This window comes from Mytilus edulis, chromosome 11, assembly GCF_963676685.1.
Source record: "Mytilus edulis chromosome 11, xbMytEdul2.2, whole genome shotgun sequence".
Lineage (NCBI taxonomy): Eukaryota > Metazoa > Mollusca > Bivalvia > Mytilida > Mytilidae > Mytilus > Mytilus edulis.
Genome location: NC_092354.1, coordinates 28,502,060 through 28,520,234, shown reverse-complemented (window position 1 = coordinate 28,520,234; position 18,175 = coordinate 28,502,060).

The following is an 18,175-nucleotide window of genomic DNA, read 5'->3' as shown; positions in this document are numbered from 1 at the left end:
TAAGTTTACTTCTAATGCAATTGTCAATTCATATTATAAATGTCCTAATCAAATCACCGATTTAAGGTAACATCATATACAATTATCAAAAAAAAAGTCAAATTAACAGTAAAATGTTGAAAAATTACGAATAAAGGTCAAATCTGAATGAATATCAAAAAGTAGAAAAATTAACTGAAAAAATAATACTGAGAAAATGGGTAATTTTTAAATAAAGCTGTGGTTGTTTCAATTATAGTTCTAATACATTTGTCAATACATATTAGACATTGTCTTGATCAAATGACCGATTTAAGGTAACATCATAATCAATTATCAAAAAAGTTGTCAAATATACAGTAAATTTTTGAAAAATTATCAATATAGGTAAAATCTGAATGAATATCCAAAAACTAGAAAACTTACTGAAAAAAAATGTTACTGAGAAAATATTTAAATTTCTAAATAAAGCTATGGTTGTTTCAATTTTACTTCTAATACATTTGAAAATACAAATTAGAAAATTGTCTTCATCAAATGACCAATTTAAGGTAACATCATAAACAATTATCAAAAAAGGTGTCAAATATACAGTAAAATGTTGAAAAATTATCAATATAGGTAAAATCTCAAAGAATATCCAAAAAGTAGTAAATCTTTCTGAAAAAAAATGTTAATGAGAAAATGTTTCAACTTTCAAATAAAGCTATGGTTGTTTCAATTTTGCTACTAATACATTTGTCAACGCAAATTAAAAAAATCGTCTTGAACAAATAACCGATTGAAGATAACATCATAAACAATTATAAAAAAAAGTTGTCAAATGAACAGTAACATGTTGAAAAATTATCAATATAGGTAAAATCTCAATGAATATCGAAAAAGTAGTAAAACTTTCTCATGTTTCTGAAAAAAATGTTACTGAGAAAATGTTGAAATTTTTAAATAAAGCTCTGGTTGTTTTAATTTTACTTCTAATACCTTTGTCAATGCAAATTAAAAAAAAATGTCTTAATCAAATGACCGATTTCAGGTCATATCATATACAATTATCAAAAAAAGTTGTCAAATGTACAGTAAAATGTTGAAAAATATCAATATAGCTCAAATCTCAATGAATCTCGAAAAAGTAGTAAAAAACACTATGAAAATATGGGAATTTTCAAATAAAGCTGTGGTTGGTTCAAGTTTACTTTAAATACAATTGTCAATACTTATTAGAAATTTATCTTCAGCAAATATACGATTTAAGGTAACATCAAATTAATTATCAAAAAAAAATAATAATTTACAGTTAAATGTTGAATAAATATCAATATAGCTAAAATCTGAATGAAGACCCAAAAAGACGTAAAACTTACTGAAAAATGTTACTGAGAAAATGTTGAAATTTTTAAATAAAGCTATGGTTGTTTCAATTTTACCTCTAATACATTTGTAAATACAAATTAGGAAATTGTCTTGATCAAACGACCGATTTAAGGTAACATCATAAACAATCATCAAAAAAGTTGTCAAATGTACAGTAAAATGTTGAAAATTATCAATATAGGTATCATCTGAATGAATATCCAAAAAGTAGTAAACATACTGAAAAAAAATGTTACTGAGAAAATGTTTAAATTTTTAAATAAAATATGGTTGTTTCAATTTTACTTCTGATACATTTGTAAATACAAATTAGAAAATTGTCTTGATCAAATAACCGATTTGAGGTAACATCATAAAAAATTTTCAAAAAAGGTGTCAAATGTACAGTAAGATGTTGAAAAATTTTCAATATAGGTAAAATCTCAATGAATATCGAAAAGTAGTAAAACTTTCTGAAAAAAATGTTAATGGAAAATGTTTCAACTTTTAAATAAAGCTATGGTTGTGTCAATTTTACTACTAATACATTTGTCAATGCAAATTAAAAAAAATGTCTTGATCAAATGACCGATTTCAGGTCATATCATATACAATTATCAAAAAAAGTTGTCAAATGTACAGTAAAATGTTGAAAAATATCAATATAGCTCAAATCTCAATGAATCTCGAAAAAGTAGTAAAAAACACTACGAAAAGATAGCAATTTTTAAAGAAAGCTGTGGTTGGTTCAAGTTTACTTTAAATACAATTGACAATGCTTATTAAAAATTTATCTTGAGCAAATATACGATTCAAGGTAACATCAAATTAATATTAAAAAAAAATAAAAAAGATTACAGTTAAATGTTGAATAAATATCAATATAGCTAAAATCTGAATGAAGATCCAAAAAGACATAAAAATTACTGAAAAAAATGTTACTGAGAAAATGTTGAAATTTTTAAATAAAGCTATGGTTGTTTCAATTTTACCTCTAATACATTTGTAAATACAAATTAGGAAATTGTCTTGATCAAATGACCGATTTAAGGTAACATCATAAACAATCATCAAAAAAGTTGTCAAATGTACAGTAAATTATTGAAAAATTATCAATATAGGTTAAATCTGAATGAATATCCAAAAAGTAGTAAACATACTGAAAAAAAAATGTTACTGAGAAAACGTTTCAATTTTTAAATAAAGCTCTAGTTGTTTCAATTTTATTTCTAATACCTTTTTAAATACAAATTGGAAAACTGTCTTGAACAAATGACCGATTGAAGGTAACATCATAAACAATTGTCAAAAAAAGTTGTCAAATGTACAGTAAAATGTTGAAAAGTTATCAAGATAGGTTAAATCTGAATTAATATCCAAAAAGTAGTAAACATACTGAAAAAAAAAGTTACTGAGAAAATGTTGCAATTTTTAAATAAAGCTCTGGTTGTTTCAATTTTACTTCTAATAATTTGTAAACACAAATTAAAAAATTGTCTTGATCAAATGACCGATTTAAGGCAACATCTTAATTAATTACCAAAAAAGTTGTCAAATATACAGTAAATTGTTGAAAAATTATCAATTAGGTTAAATCTGAATGAATATCCAAAAAGTAGTAAACAGACTGAAAAAAAAAATGTTACTGAAAAAATGTTTCAATTTTTAAATAAAGCTCTAGTTGTTTCAATTTTACTTCCAATACATTTGTAAACACAAATTAAAAAATTGTCTTTATCAAATGACCGATTTAAGGTAACATTATAAACAATTATCAAAAAAGATGTCAAGTATACAGTAAAATGTTGAAAAATTATCATTATAGGTCAAATCTCAATGAATATCCAAAAAGTAGTAAAACTTTCTGAAAAAAATGTTAATGGAAAATGTTTCAACTTTTAAATAAAGCTATGGTTGTGTCAATTTTACTACTAATACATTTGTCAATGCAAATTAAAAAAAATGTCTTGATCAAATGACCGATTTCAGGTCATATCATATACAATTATCAAAAAAAGTTGTCAAATGTACAGTAAAATGTTGAAAAATATCAATATAGCTCAAATCTCAATGAATCTCGAAAAAGTAGTAAAAAACACTACGAAAAGATAGCAATTTTTAAATAAAGCTGTGGTTGGTTCAAGTTTACTTTAAATACAATTGACAATGCTTATTAAAAATTTATCTTGAGCTAATATACGATTCAAGGTAACATCAAATTAATATTAAAAAAAAATAAAAAAGATTACAGTTAAATGTTGAATAAATATCAATATAGCTAAAATCTGAATGAAGATCCAAAAAGACATAAAAATTACTGAAAAAAATGTTACTGAGAAAATGTTGAAATTTTTAAATAAAGCTATGGTTGTTTCAATTTTACCTCTAATACATTTGTAAATACAAATTAGGAAATTGTCTTGATCAAATGACCGATTTAAGGTAACATCATAAACAATCATCAAAAAAGTTGTCAAATGTACAGTAAATTATTGAAAAATTATCAATATAGGTTAAATCTGAATGAATATCCAAAAAGTAGTAAACATACTGAAAAAAAAATGTTACTGAGAAAACGTTTCAATTTTTAAATAAAGCTCTAGTTGTTTCAATTTTATTTCTAATACCTTTTTAAATACAAATTGGAAAACTGTCTTGAACAAATGACCGATTGAAGGTAACATCATAAACAATTGTCAAAAAAAGTTGTCAAATGTACAGTAAAATGTTGAAAAGTTATCAAGATAGGTTAAATCTGAATTAATATCCAAAAAGTAGTAAACATACTGAAAAAAAATGTTACTGAGAAAATGTTGCAATTTTTAAATAAAGCTCTGGTTGTTTCAATTTTACTTCTAATAATTTGTAAACACAAATTAAAAAATTGTCTTGATCAAATGACCGATTTAAGGCAACATCTTAATTAATTACCAAAAAAGTTGTCAAATATACAGTAAATTGTTGAAAAATTATCGATTAGGTTAAATCTGAATGAATATCCAAAAAGTAGTAAACAGACTGAAAAAAAAAATGTTACTGAAAAAATGTTTCAATTTTTAAATAAAGCTCTAGTTGTTTCAATTTTACTTCCAATACATTTGTAAATACAAATTAAAAAATTGTCTTTATCAAATGACCGATTTAAGGCAACATTATAAACAATTATCAAAAAAGATGTCAAGTATACAGTAAAATGTTGAAAAATTATCATTATAGGTCAAATCTCAATGAATATCCAAAAAGTAGTAAAACTTTCTGAAAAAAATGTTAATGAGAAAATGTTTCAACTTTTAAATAAAGCTATGGTTGTTTCAATTTTGCTACTAATACATTTGTCAATGCAAATTAAAAAAATTGTCTTGATCAAATGACCGATTGAAGGTAACATCATAAACAATTATTAAAAAAAGTTGTCAAATGTACAGTAACATGTTGAAAAATTATGAATATAGGTAAAATCTCAATGAATATCGAAAAAGTAGTAAAACTTTCTCATGTTTCTGAAAAAAAATGTTACTTAGAAAATATACGATTTAAGGTAACATCAAATTAATTATCAAAAAATTACAGTAAAATGTTCAAAAATTATTATTATAGGTAAAATCTGAATGAATATCCAAAAAATAGTAAAACTTACTGAAAAAAATGTTACTAGGAAAATGTTTCAATTTTTAAATAAAGCTCTAGTTCTTTCAATTTTACTTCTAGTACATTTGTAAACACAAATTAAAAAATTGTTGTTTTAATTTTACTTCTAATACCTTTGTCAATGCAAATTAAAAAAAATATATATCTTAATCAAATGATCGATTTCAGGTCATATCATATACAATTATCAAAAAAAAGTTGTCAAATGTACAGTAAAATGTTTAAAAATATGAATATAGCTCAAATCTCAATGAATCTCGAAAAAGTAGTAAAAAACACTAAGAAAATATGGGAATTTTCAAATAAAGCTGTGGTTGGTTCAGGTTTACTTTAAATACAATTGTCAATACTTATTTGAAAATTATCTTGAGCAAATATACGATTTAAGGTAACATCAAATTAATTATCAAAAAATTACAGTAAAATGTTCAAAAATTATTATTATAGGTAAAATCTGAATGAATATCCAAAAAATAGTAAAACTTACTGAAAAAAATGTTACTGAGAAAATGTTGAAATTTTTAAATAAAGCTGTGGTTGTTTCAATTTAACTTCTAATACCTTTTTAAATACAAATTAGAAAACTGTCTTGAACAAATGACCGATGGAAGGTAACATCATAAACAATTATCAAAAAAAGTTGTCAAATGTACAGTAAAATGTTGAAAAATTATCAATATAGGTTAAATCTGAATGAATATCCAAAAAGTAGTAAACATACTGAAAAAAAATGTAACTGAGAAAATGTTGCAATTTTTAAATAAAGCTCTGGTTGTTTCAATTTTACTTCTAATACATTTGTAAACACAAATTGAAAAAATTGTCTTGATCAAATGATCCATTTAAGGTAACATCATAATCAATTAATGAATATCCAAAAAGTAGTAAACAGACTGAAAAAAAAATGTTAATGAGAAAATGTTCTAATTTTTAAATACAGCTGTGGTTGTTTCAATTTTAGTTCTAATACATTTGTCAATACATATTAGAAAATGACTTGATCAAATGACCGATTTAAGGTAACATAGTTTACAATTATCCAAAAAAATGTCAAATGAACAGTAAAATGTTGAAAAATTACCAATAAAGGTCAAATCTGAATTTACAGTAGAATATTGAAAAAATAATACTGAGAAAATGGTTTAAGTTTTAAATAAAGCTGTGGTTGTTTCAATTTTACTTCTAATACATTTGTCAATACATATAAGAAATTCATCTTGATCAAATGACCGATTTAAGGTTACATCGTTTACAATTATCCCCAAAAATGTCAAATTTACAGTAAAATGTTGGAAAATTACCAATAAAGGTCAATCTGAATGAATTTCAAAAAGTAGAAAAAATTACTGAAAAAATGTAACTGAGAAAATGTAACTGAGAAAATGGTGTAATTTTAAAATAAAGAGGTGGTTGTTTCAATTTTACTTGTAGTACATTTGTCAATACATAAAAGAAAATTGTCTTCAAATGACCGATTCAAGGTAACATCGTATACAATTATCCAAAAAAATGTCAAATTTACAGTAGAATATTGAAAAATTACCATTTAAGGTAAAATCTGAATAAATATCAACAAGCAGGAAAAATTACTGAAAAAATAGTACTGATAAAATAATGTAATTTTTAAATAAAGCTGTGGTTGTTTCAATTTTACTTCTAATACATTTGTCAATACATAGTAGAAAATTGTCTTCATCAAATGACCGATTTAAAGTCACATCGTATACAATTATCCCGAAAAATGTCATATTTACAGTAGAATCTTTTGAAACTTACCAATAAAGGTCACATCTGAATGAATATCAAAAAGTAGAAAAATTTACTGAAAAAATAAAACTGAGAAAATGGTGTAATTTAAAATAAAGAGGTGGTTGTTTCAATTTTACTTCTAATACATTTGTCAATACATATAAAAAAAATTGTCTTCAAACGACCGATTTAAGGTAACATCGTATACAATTATCAAAAAAAATGTCAAATTTACAGTAGAATATTGAAAAATTACCATTCAAGGTCAAATTAGAATGAAGATCTATAAAGTAGAAAAATTTACTGAAAAAATGTTACTGAGAAAACTTTGCAATTTTTAAATAAACCTGTGGTTGTTTCAGTTTTACTTCTAATATATTTGTCAATACATAGTAGAAAATTGTCTTCATCAAATGACCGATTTAAGGTAATATCGTATACAATTATCAAAAAAATGTCAAATTTACAGTAGAATGTTTTAAAAATTATCAATAAAGGTCAATTCTGAATGAATATCAACAAGCAGGAAAAATTACTGAAAAAATAGTACTGATAAATAATGTAATTTTTAAATAAAGCTGTGGTTGTTTTAATTTTACTTCTAATACATTTGTCAATACATAGTAGAAAATTGTCTTCATCAAATGACCGATTTAAAGTCACATCGTATACAATTGTCCCCAAAAATGTCATATTTACAGTAGAATCTTTTGAAAATTACCAATAAAGGTCACATCTGAATGAATATCAAAAAGTAGAAAAATTTACTGAAAAAATAAAACTGAGAAAATGGTGTAATTTAAAATAAAGAGGTGGTTGTTTCAATTTTACTTCTAATACATTTGTCAATACATATAAAAAAATTGTCTTCAAATGCCCGATTTAAGGTAACATCGTATACAATTATCAAAAAAAATGTCAAATTTACAGTAGAATATTGAAAAATTTCCATTAAAGGTCAAATTAGAATGAAGATCTATAAAGTAGAAAAATTTACTGAAAAAATGTTACTGAGAAAACTTTGCAATTTTTAAATAAACCTGTGGTTGTTTCAGTTTTACTTCTAATATATTTGTCAATACATAGTAGAAAATTGTCTTCATCAAATGACCGATTTAAGGTAATATCGTATACAATTATCAAAAAAATGTCAAATTTACAGTAGAATGTTTTAAAAATTATCAATAAAGGTCAATTCTGAATGAATATCAACAAGCACGAAAAATTACTGAAAAAATAGTACTGATAAATAATGTAATTTTTAAATAAAGCTGTGGTTGTTTCAATTTTACTTCTAATACATTTGTCAATACATAGTAGAAAATTGTCTTCATCAAATGACCGATTTAAAGTCACATCGTATACAATTATCCCAAAAAATGTCATATTTACAGTAGAATCTTTTGAAAATTACCAATAAAGGTCACATCTGAATGAATATCAAAAAGTAGAAAAATTTACTGAAAAAATAAAACTGAGAAAATGGTGTAATATAAAATAAAGAGGTGGTTGTTTCAATTTTACTTCTAATACATTTGTCAATACATATAAAAAAATTATCTTCAAATGACCGATTTAAGGTAACATCGTATACAATTATCCAAAAAAATGTCAAATTTACAGTAGAATATTGAAAAATTACCATTAAAGGTCAAATTAGAATGAAGATCTATAAAGTAGAAAAATTTACTGAAAAAATGTTACTGAGAAAACTTTGCAATTTTTAAATAAACCTGTGGTTGTTTCAGTTTTACTTCTAATATATTTGTCAATACATAGTAGAAAATTGTCTTCATCAAATGACCGATTTTAGGTAATATCGTATACAATTATCAAAAAAATGTCAAATTTACAGTAGAATGTTTTAAAAATTATCAATAAAGGTCAATTCTGAATGAATATCAAAAAGTAGAAAAAATTACTGAAAAAATAATACTGAGAAAATGGTGTAATTGTTAAATAAGCTGTGGTTGTTTCAATTTTACTTCTAATACATTTGTCAATACATATTAGAAACTTGTCTCGATCAAATGACCAATTAAAAGTAACATCGTTTACAATTATCCAAAAAAAATGTCAAATTTACAATAGAATTTTTTAAAATATACCAATAAAGGTCAAATCTGAATGAATATCAAAAAGTAGAAAAAATTACTGAAAAAATAATACTGAGAAAATGGTTTAATTTTTAAATAAAGCTGTGGTTGTTAAAATTTTACTTCTAATACATTTGTAAATACATATTAGAAAATTGTCTTGATTAAATCACCGATTTAAAGTAACATCCTATACAATTATCCGAAAAAATGTCAAATTTACAGTAAAATATTGAAAAATTACCAATAAAGGTCAAATCTGAAAGAATATAAAAAAAGTAGTAAAATTTAAAAAAAAAATGTTACTGAGAAAACGTTGCAATTTTTTAAATAAACCTGTGGTTGTTTCAATTTTGTTTCTAAAACATTTGTCAATAGATATTAGAATATTGTCTTGATCAAATGACCGATTAAAAGTAACACCGTATACAATTATCAAAAAAAATGTCAAATTAACAGTAGAATGTTTTAAAAATTACCAATAAAGGTCAAATCTGAATGAATATCAAAAAGTAGAAAAATTTACTGAAAAAATAATACTGAGAAAATGGTGTCATTTTTAATTAAGCTGTGGTTGTTTCAATTTTACTTCCAATACATTTGTCAATACATATTAGAAACTTGTCTTAATCAAATGCCCGATTTAAAGTAACATCGTATACTATTACCAAAAAAAATGTAAATTTTACAGTAAATTGTTGTAAAATTACCATTAAAGGTCAAATTCGCATAAAAATCCAAAAAGTAGTAAAATTTACTAAAAAAACGTTACTGAGAAAACGTTGCAATTTTTAATTAAACCTGTGGTTGTTTCAATTTCATTTCGAAAACATTTGTCAATAGATATTAGAAAATTGTCTTGATCAAATGACCAATTTAAAGTAACACCGTATAGAATTATCCAAGAAAAATGTCAAATTAACAGTAAAATGTTCAAAAATTACCAATAAAGGTCAAATCTCAATGAATATCAAAAAGTAGAAAAAGTTACTGAAAAAAAAATACTGAGAAAATGGTGTAATTTTTAAATAAAGCTGTGGTTGTTTCAATTTTACTTCTAATACATTTGTCAATACATATAAGAAATTCATCTTGATCAAATGACCGATTTAAGTTACATCGTTTACAATTATCCAAAAAAATGTCAAATTTACAATAGAATGTTTTAAAAATGACAAAGAAAGGTAAAATCTGAATGAATATCAAAAAGTAGAAATATTTACTGAAACAATAATACTGAGAAAATAGTGTAATTTTTAAATAAAGCTGTGGTTGTTTCAATTTTACTTCTAACACATATGTCAATACATATAAGAAATAAATTTTGATCAAATGACCGAATTAAGGTAACATCTTTTACAATTATCCAAACAGATGTCAAATTTACAGTAGAATGTTTTAAAATTACCAATAAAGGGCAAATCTGAATGAATATCAAAAAGTAGAAAAATTTACTGAAAAAATAATACTGAGAAAATGGTGTAATTTTGAAATAAAGCTGTGGTTGTTTCAAATTTACTTCTGATACATTTGTCAATACATATAAAAAAATTGTCTTCAAATGACCGATTTAAGGTAACATCGTATACAATTATCAAAAAAATGTCAAATTTACAGTAGAATATTGAAAAATTACCATTAAAGGTCAAATTAGAATGCAGATCTATAAAGTAGAAAAATTTACTGAAAAAATGTTACTGAGAAAACTTTGCAATTTTTAAATAAACCTGTGGTTGTTTCAGTTTTACTTCTAATATATTTGTCAATACATAGTAGAAAATTGTCTTCATCAAATGACCGATTTTAGGTAATATCGTATACAATTATCAAAAAAATGTCAAATTTACAGTAGAATGTTTTAAAAATTATCAATAAAGGTCAATTCTGAATGAATATCAAAAAGTAGAAAAAATTACTGAAAAAATAATACTGAGAAAATGGTGTAATTGTTAAATAAGCTGTGGTTGTTTCAATTTTACTTCTAATACATTTGTCAATACATATTAGAAACTTGTCTCGATCAAATGACCAATTAAAAGTAACATCGTTTACAATTATCCAAAAAAAATGTCAAATTTACAATAGAATTTTTTAAAATATACCAATAAAGGTCAAATCTGAATGAATATCAAAAAGTAGAAAAAATTACTGAAAAAATAATACTGAGAAAATGGTTTAATTTTTAAATAAAGCTGTGGTTGTTAAAATTTTACTTCTAATACATTTGTAAATACATATTAGAAAATTGTCTTGATTAAATCACCGATTTAAAGTAACATCCTATACAATTATCCGAAAAAATGTCAAATTTACAGTAAAATATTGAAAAATTACCAATAAAGGTCAAATCTGAAAGAATATAAAAAAAGTAGTAAAATTTAAAAAAAAAATGTTACTGAGAAAACGTTGCAATTTTTTAAATAAACCTGTGGTTGTTTCAATTTTGTTTCTAAAACATTTGTCAATAGATATTAGAATATTGTCTTGATCAAATGACCGATTAAAAGTAACACCGTATACAATTATCAAAAAAAATGTCAAATTAACAGTAGAATGTTTTAAAAATTACCAATAAAGGTCAAATCTGAATGAATATCAAAAAGTAGAAAAATTTACTGAAAAAATAATACTGAGAAAATGGTGTCATTTTTAATTAAGCTGTGGTTGTTTCAATTTTACTTCCAATACATTTGTCAATACATATTAGAAACTTGTCTTAATCAAATGCCCGATTTAAAGTAACATCGTATACTATTACCAAAAAAAATGTAAATTTTACAGTAAATTGTTGTAAAATTACCATTAAAGGTCAAATTCGCATAAAAATCCAAAAAGTAGTAAAATTTACTAAAAAAACGTTACTGAGAAAACGTTGCAATTTTTAATTAAACCTGTGGTTGTTTCAATTTCATTTCGAAAACATTTGTCAATAGATATTAGAAAATTGTCTTGATCAAATGACCAATTTAAAGTAACACCGTATAGAATTATCCAAGAAAAATGTCAAATTAACAGTAAAATGTTCAAAAATTACCAATAAAGGTCAAATCTCAATGAATATCAAAAAGTAGAAAAAGTTACTGAAAAAAAAATACTGAGAAAATGGTGTAATTTTTAAATAAAGCTGTGGTTGTTTCAATTTTACTTCTAATACATTTGTCAATACATATAAGAAATTCATCTTGATCAAATGACCGATTTAAGTTACATCGTTTACAATTATCCAAAAAAATGTCAAATTTACAATAGAATGTTTTAAAAATGACAAAGAAAGGTAAAATCTGAATGAATATCAAAAAGTAGAAATATTTACTGAAACAATAATACTGAGAAAATAGTGTAATTTTTAAATAAAGCTGTGGTTGTTTCAATTTTACTTCTAACACATATGTCAATACATATAAGAAATAAATTTTGATCAAATGACCGAATTAAGGTAACATCTTTTACAATTATCCAAACAGATGTCAAATTTACAGTAGAATGTTTTAAAATTACCAATAAAGGGCAAATCTGAATGAATATCAAAAAGTAGAAAAATTTACTGAAAAAATAATACTGAGAAAATGGTGTAATTTTGAAATAAAGCTGTGGTTGTTTCAAATTTACTTCTGATACATTTGTCAATACATATAAAAAAATTGTCTTCAAATGACCGATTTAAGGTAACATCGTATACAATTATCAAAAAAATGTCAAATTTACAGTAGAATATTGAAAAATTACCATTAAAGGTCAAATTAGAATGCAGATCTATAAAGTAGAAAAATTTACTGAAAAAATGTTACTGAGAAAACTTTGCAATTTTACTTCTAATATATTTGTCAATACAAAGTAGAAAATTGTCTTCACCAAATGACTGATTTTAGGTAATATCGTATACAATTATAAAAAAAAAATGTCAAATTTACAGTAGAATGTTTTAAAAATTATCAATAAAGGTCAATTCTGAATGAATATCAAAAAGTAGAAAACACTACTGAAAAAATAATACTGTGAAAATGGTGTAATTTTTAAATAAGCTGTGGTTGTTTCAATTTTACTTCTAATACATTTGTCAATACATATTAGAAACTTGTCTCGATCAAATGACCAATTAAAAGTAACATCGTTTACAATTAACCAAAAAAAATGTCAAATTTACAATAGATTTTTTTAAAATATACCAATAAAGGTCAAATCTGAATGAATATCAAAAAGTAGAAAAAATTACTGAAAAAATGTTACTGAGAAAACGTTGCAATTTTTAAATAAACCTGTGATTGTTTCAATTTTATTTCTAAAATATTTGTCAATAGATATTAGAAAATTGTATTGATCAAATGACCGATTAAATGTAACACCGTATACAATTATCAAAAAAAAAAGTCAAATTAACAGTAAAATGTTGAATTTTTTTTCATTAAAGATCAAATCGGAATGAATATCTATAGAGTAGAAACAATTACTGAAAAAATGTTACTGAGAGAAAACTTTGCAATTTTTAAATAAACCTGTGGTTTAGATTTGTCTACCTTATACCATCTAACTTTGTGTTTTTGTTTTCCAGATTTCCTTGATTGGTGTTCTCGAGTTGCATTTGATTCAGAGTTGGGATAATTGTAATCGTTAATCAGCTGTAATTGATTACAATTTTTCAAGTATCATTGTAATCAATAGTCAGCAAAAAATCTGTTTACATGTAATTTAATTTAATCAATTACTTTTCAAAATACCCTGTAATCCTGATTACTTTATTTTAACATTCTGATTACAATGAAAAAAAATCTTAAACTGTGTTTATGGTCAATAAAGGATTTTTTTTGTTATTATTATTAAATTTATATTGAACATGTTTAATACGATAGTTTGGTTTACTTTTTATATATATATAAAACATGACAATTGGCTTGTATGCTTCAGTAAAAATAAACTGTTACAGTATTGAAAAAGTCATTAATAGCATCGGAAGAGACATATAATACAATTATATGTTTCTGGCCTGAGTAAAAGATATTGTACATATATTTGATAACTGTTATATTCAAGTAATACTTTTCTTGAACCCTTAATTATATTCTTTTGTTAATCTTGTAATTTTTGTCATCTTTGAATTGACAGGTAGGAAACCAATTAAGAAATCTTGAATTGCGCAGTATTGGGCAATAAATTTGTGAGATCTTTGACCACATTATTTTGTGACGAAAACCTATATTATGTCAAAAATTTGATCACAATCCAAATTCAGACAGAATCAAGCTTGAATATTGTGACCAAATTTGCCCCAACTCTTCAGGGTTAAACGACTGGGTATAAAGCTGCCATTTGGTAATAAGCATGCGGGCAAAGTTTCTTACAACTCTCAATTCAGAGTTTACAATTTTACTAAGAATCTCTTTAACAAAGTAAATGGAGTTAAGCAACCATTCTAAGTTTAGAGTTTAAAGTTAAACTGTAGGAGAAGTTATTTACTAGTATAAGCTTTGAATGGGCCATACTGATTTTCAGTATAAAAATTAAAACTAAAATAAGACTATGGCAGGATAATATTGTTCTAAAAGAGAATAAAAATACATAACTACCACAGACAACAATACCCAGATGGTCTGTGTGAAAACTGGCACCAAAGGGGCTCATACAAATCAAATTAACTATCTCCTCACTAACTTATGCAATAACTACGAGAGGAAAACATCAAAGGAACATCCACCATAGCATGGTATTGAACCGAGTAGGTTATCATTTTTTTTTCTTTGTTCATTAAAATAAGTCTTGATTTTGCTAGCTAGAAAAAATAAATATTTAACAAAAAATACCTCCGAATCATCTAGCTATTGTATCTGCACCAGTGTATCTCTACTAATTCCCAAATCTGCAAGTGTCCCATGACAGTAACTTTATTTAATTGGTGGTCTGTTGAGAATTGTAATTAAATAGTTTGCTGATGAATCATCTAAACTGCAAATGAAGTCTTGCAACACCTGAAAGACTACAAATAAATGTCTAACGTATCAAAATTTTAAAACGAATTATGTGGGCATGCCAGACATGACCGATTTGGAAACTGAAAAGTCCTAAATGATTTATTGGGATCTAGGCCAAGAACTATTTCAAATTTGCACCTTTTGTTTGGAAATACATAATCTAGAATTAAGAAATATAAATGAAAAATATATGATTTTTAATCCAATAGGACATGATAGTGCGGATGGGGCATCCGTGTAATGGGGACACATTCTATTTTTAATTGTATGTCAAATAAGCTGAGGGTTTTTACTCTCATTTCATGTTTGGGGTATCAGTAAACTGTGGACACATTTTTTTGTTTTCAGATTGCTGATCATTTTCTTTTTTTATAAATGGACTCGGACTCAGACTATGCAGACAGTAACTATCAGCTAACATCCCACAGTGAGCTATTGTTGGAGTTTGATTTTGATGATGTAAGTCCAAATGAAGCCTCATGTATCGTCATTGACGATATATGTACTGAGAGTCAAATAGTGAGTTAATAATATTAATTAAAAAAAATTTATTTATATCAGGAAGCAACGTTTTGTTTTTGTATATTAACAGTATAAATTTGTTTTCTCACAAATAATGTTTGTGTCAAAGAATAAAACTATAGGCTTTTACGTATGATAATTACCAAATGCTTTTCTGTTTGCATGCTATCACTCATAAATGTGTGAAAGCCATCACTGCGCAAATATTCCCTTTAATCTGCATGTTACACAGCGAAAATGCATTAAGGAAGCGTACAGACTATTTTCTGATTGTAGAGTCTCCATACTTTCCGCAGGCTGGAATGGATTTCAGACCTGCCAAGTAAAAGGCTAGGTTTGGGCACCACGGTAGATCCTGATAAAGTAAGTTCAGGCAGCAGCACTGGTAGAGTATGGCCTCCAACCTTAACCTTAAATTCCAGAACGGGCTACTATGTACATTCCTACTTCTATGGTAGATTCTGTTAAAGAAATCTTACTTCTATGACGCCAACAGAACCAATCAAGTTTTACAACTATACTCCATCATCTTCTTTACCGCCTTTTGATTTCACACCGGGACATTGGTCCACACCATCCGTACAAGAATTACCACATTAGCCAGTAATAGAAAAAAATATCGTGGATAAAATTACCCAGGAAAATCAGGCTGAACTTGGAGTTGACCTCCAGTTCACTAAAATAATTCATGTGTTTGACCTTCCAGAATTAGCATATCCAGTAAGAAACATAATTATGAGAGACCCGGAAATTAAGGAAGAAGAAAATTTGCTGTCCAAGCTGTTACAGATTTGTGGAACTCTGTTCACAAGCTAGGGATCCTTTGCTGCATCATTGTAAACAACAAAAAAGGGAGTTGCGGGAAATGAAACAAAAGATTGAAGAGAATGTATCTCGCTGAGGTTGAGCTTAGGGCTAAATTTCATGACTTGGGTACAGGCACACCTAGTTTTCCTGTTCACAAGATGGGACAATGCAGGTGCAATACCCCGGAGAAGGCTTATTTCTGATATGGATGAGTACAAGAGAGTTACCTTATCGGGTTGAGAAATATAACTCTACTTCGAAGCGTTTTCCATCACCACATAGTCAAATTAAGAAGGCCCCTAGTCCTAGGTACGAGAGTACCTATCTGGAAGATCAGTATGACACACCAGAGGTAACAAGAGCTTGAGATGCTTTTGTGACAGTCCGGGATACAAATAAAGGAAGTTCACAAACACGCTTTTCGTCACCACCGAGACAACTTCCGCGCGTAAAAAACCGCTGACAAGGTCACACACTCCGGCAAGTAACCAAATAAGCCGATTTTAACTCCTGTTTGCTTTGATGGTCAACAAATGGAGATAAAAGATTGGTTAAGTCAATTTAAAAATTGTCGTACCATTAATTTGTGGAGTGATGATCAGTGTGTAAAAATATTGCAGACATTTTAGAGAGCTCAAGCTTTGCAGTTATATAATGATATAAATATGATTGAAAGGGGAAACTATTTAAATTTCTTATTCTATAATTAGATCTTATTCAGGATCCCGGAGTTTATTAAGTCGATTATATAGTATGACTCAGAGTTCATATAAGATCTTATTGCAGCTTTCATCTGCTGTATTTAGGTTAGTAAGCATATCTCAGTATAGACTCGGGCTCAAAATTCATTATCTCATTGATGCTTTGTCAGACAGTGAGGTACAGAAACAAGTACGTCGTTTAAGTCTCAATAGGCAGAGGCTGATGACTTAGCTTTACGTAGAGTCATATGTAACGTTGAAAAGAAACGTCCAAAAACTCAATCATTTAGCGAATTCGAACCCTCTGACCAATTTTCCGTGTTAACTTAGTAAGTTTATTGATTGTTGATTGCTTAACGTCCAGTGACAAATATGTCATGCATATTCAGGACGAGAACAAGTTCACAATAAATACAAAAGGTAGGTTGATACAATAGAGGCCATCTGCGATGACTCCCACTGGAAAGTGGGGCTATATTGGATAGGGACAGAAATGTTGCCTTGCAACAGGCCACGCACGGACCCCTCAAAGAGTTGTTGCAAGGGTTCTTGATGTGCAAAGAGCGTGGCACTCTCTTTACACGAGGCATCGGATTTAACGTCCCCCTTCTGACCGGACGTGACTGCGAACTTGATACATCCCGCACAGCCAAACGGACGCCCCACTTCGGCAAGCGTTTCACTGCCGGTCGGGAGAAGACCAAATGACCATATGTATATACCCTATGTATCAGGTTGACAACTTTATTACGTTCTAAATCGCGTGGTAATTGCTAAATTTTGGGGTTGTAAAATCGTCAAATTCTTGGGACGAGACATATTGTCTTGGAGAAAAACTTATTTGCTGATGTTGTACAGCATTCGATTAGCATCAAAGGGAAATATATCCATTGTCAAACCGTAAACTTGTGTCATTGGATTGAAAATAGACTTAAAAATCTTGGAAGTGCTTCAGATCTTTATCATTATTCAACGCTTATACTGATTTCGTGTTTGGTGGAGATGAACTTTTTTCGCTAGGAATCAGGTGTTGAACAAGGACATTTCGAGTTACCCGAATTGATAAGTTTAAGGTAAGGGGATGCAAAGAATTCCCTTAAATCCGTAAAAAATTGAAATGTCTTAAGGGCTGGCAATTATGCTACGATTGCAATAAGATTGCATCTTTTTACACTCTTAGTCACTAAGCTAGTCTTAAGTGTTTTGTCTGATGCTTGGTCCGTTTCTATGTGTTGCGTTTCGGTGTTGTCACGTTGTTCTCCTCTTATATTTAATGCGTTTCCCTCGGTTTTAGTTTGTTACCCCGATTTTGTTTTTTGTCCATGGATTTATTTGTTTTGAACAGGGTATACTACGGTTG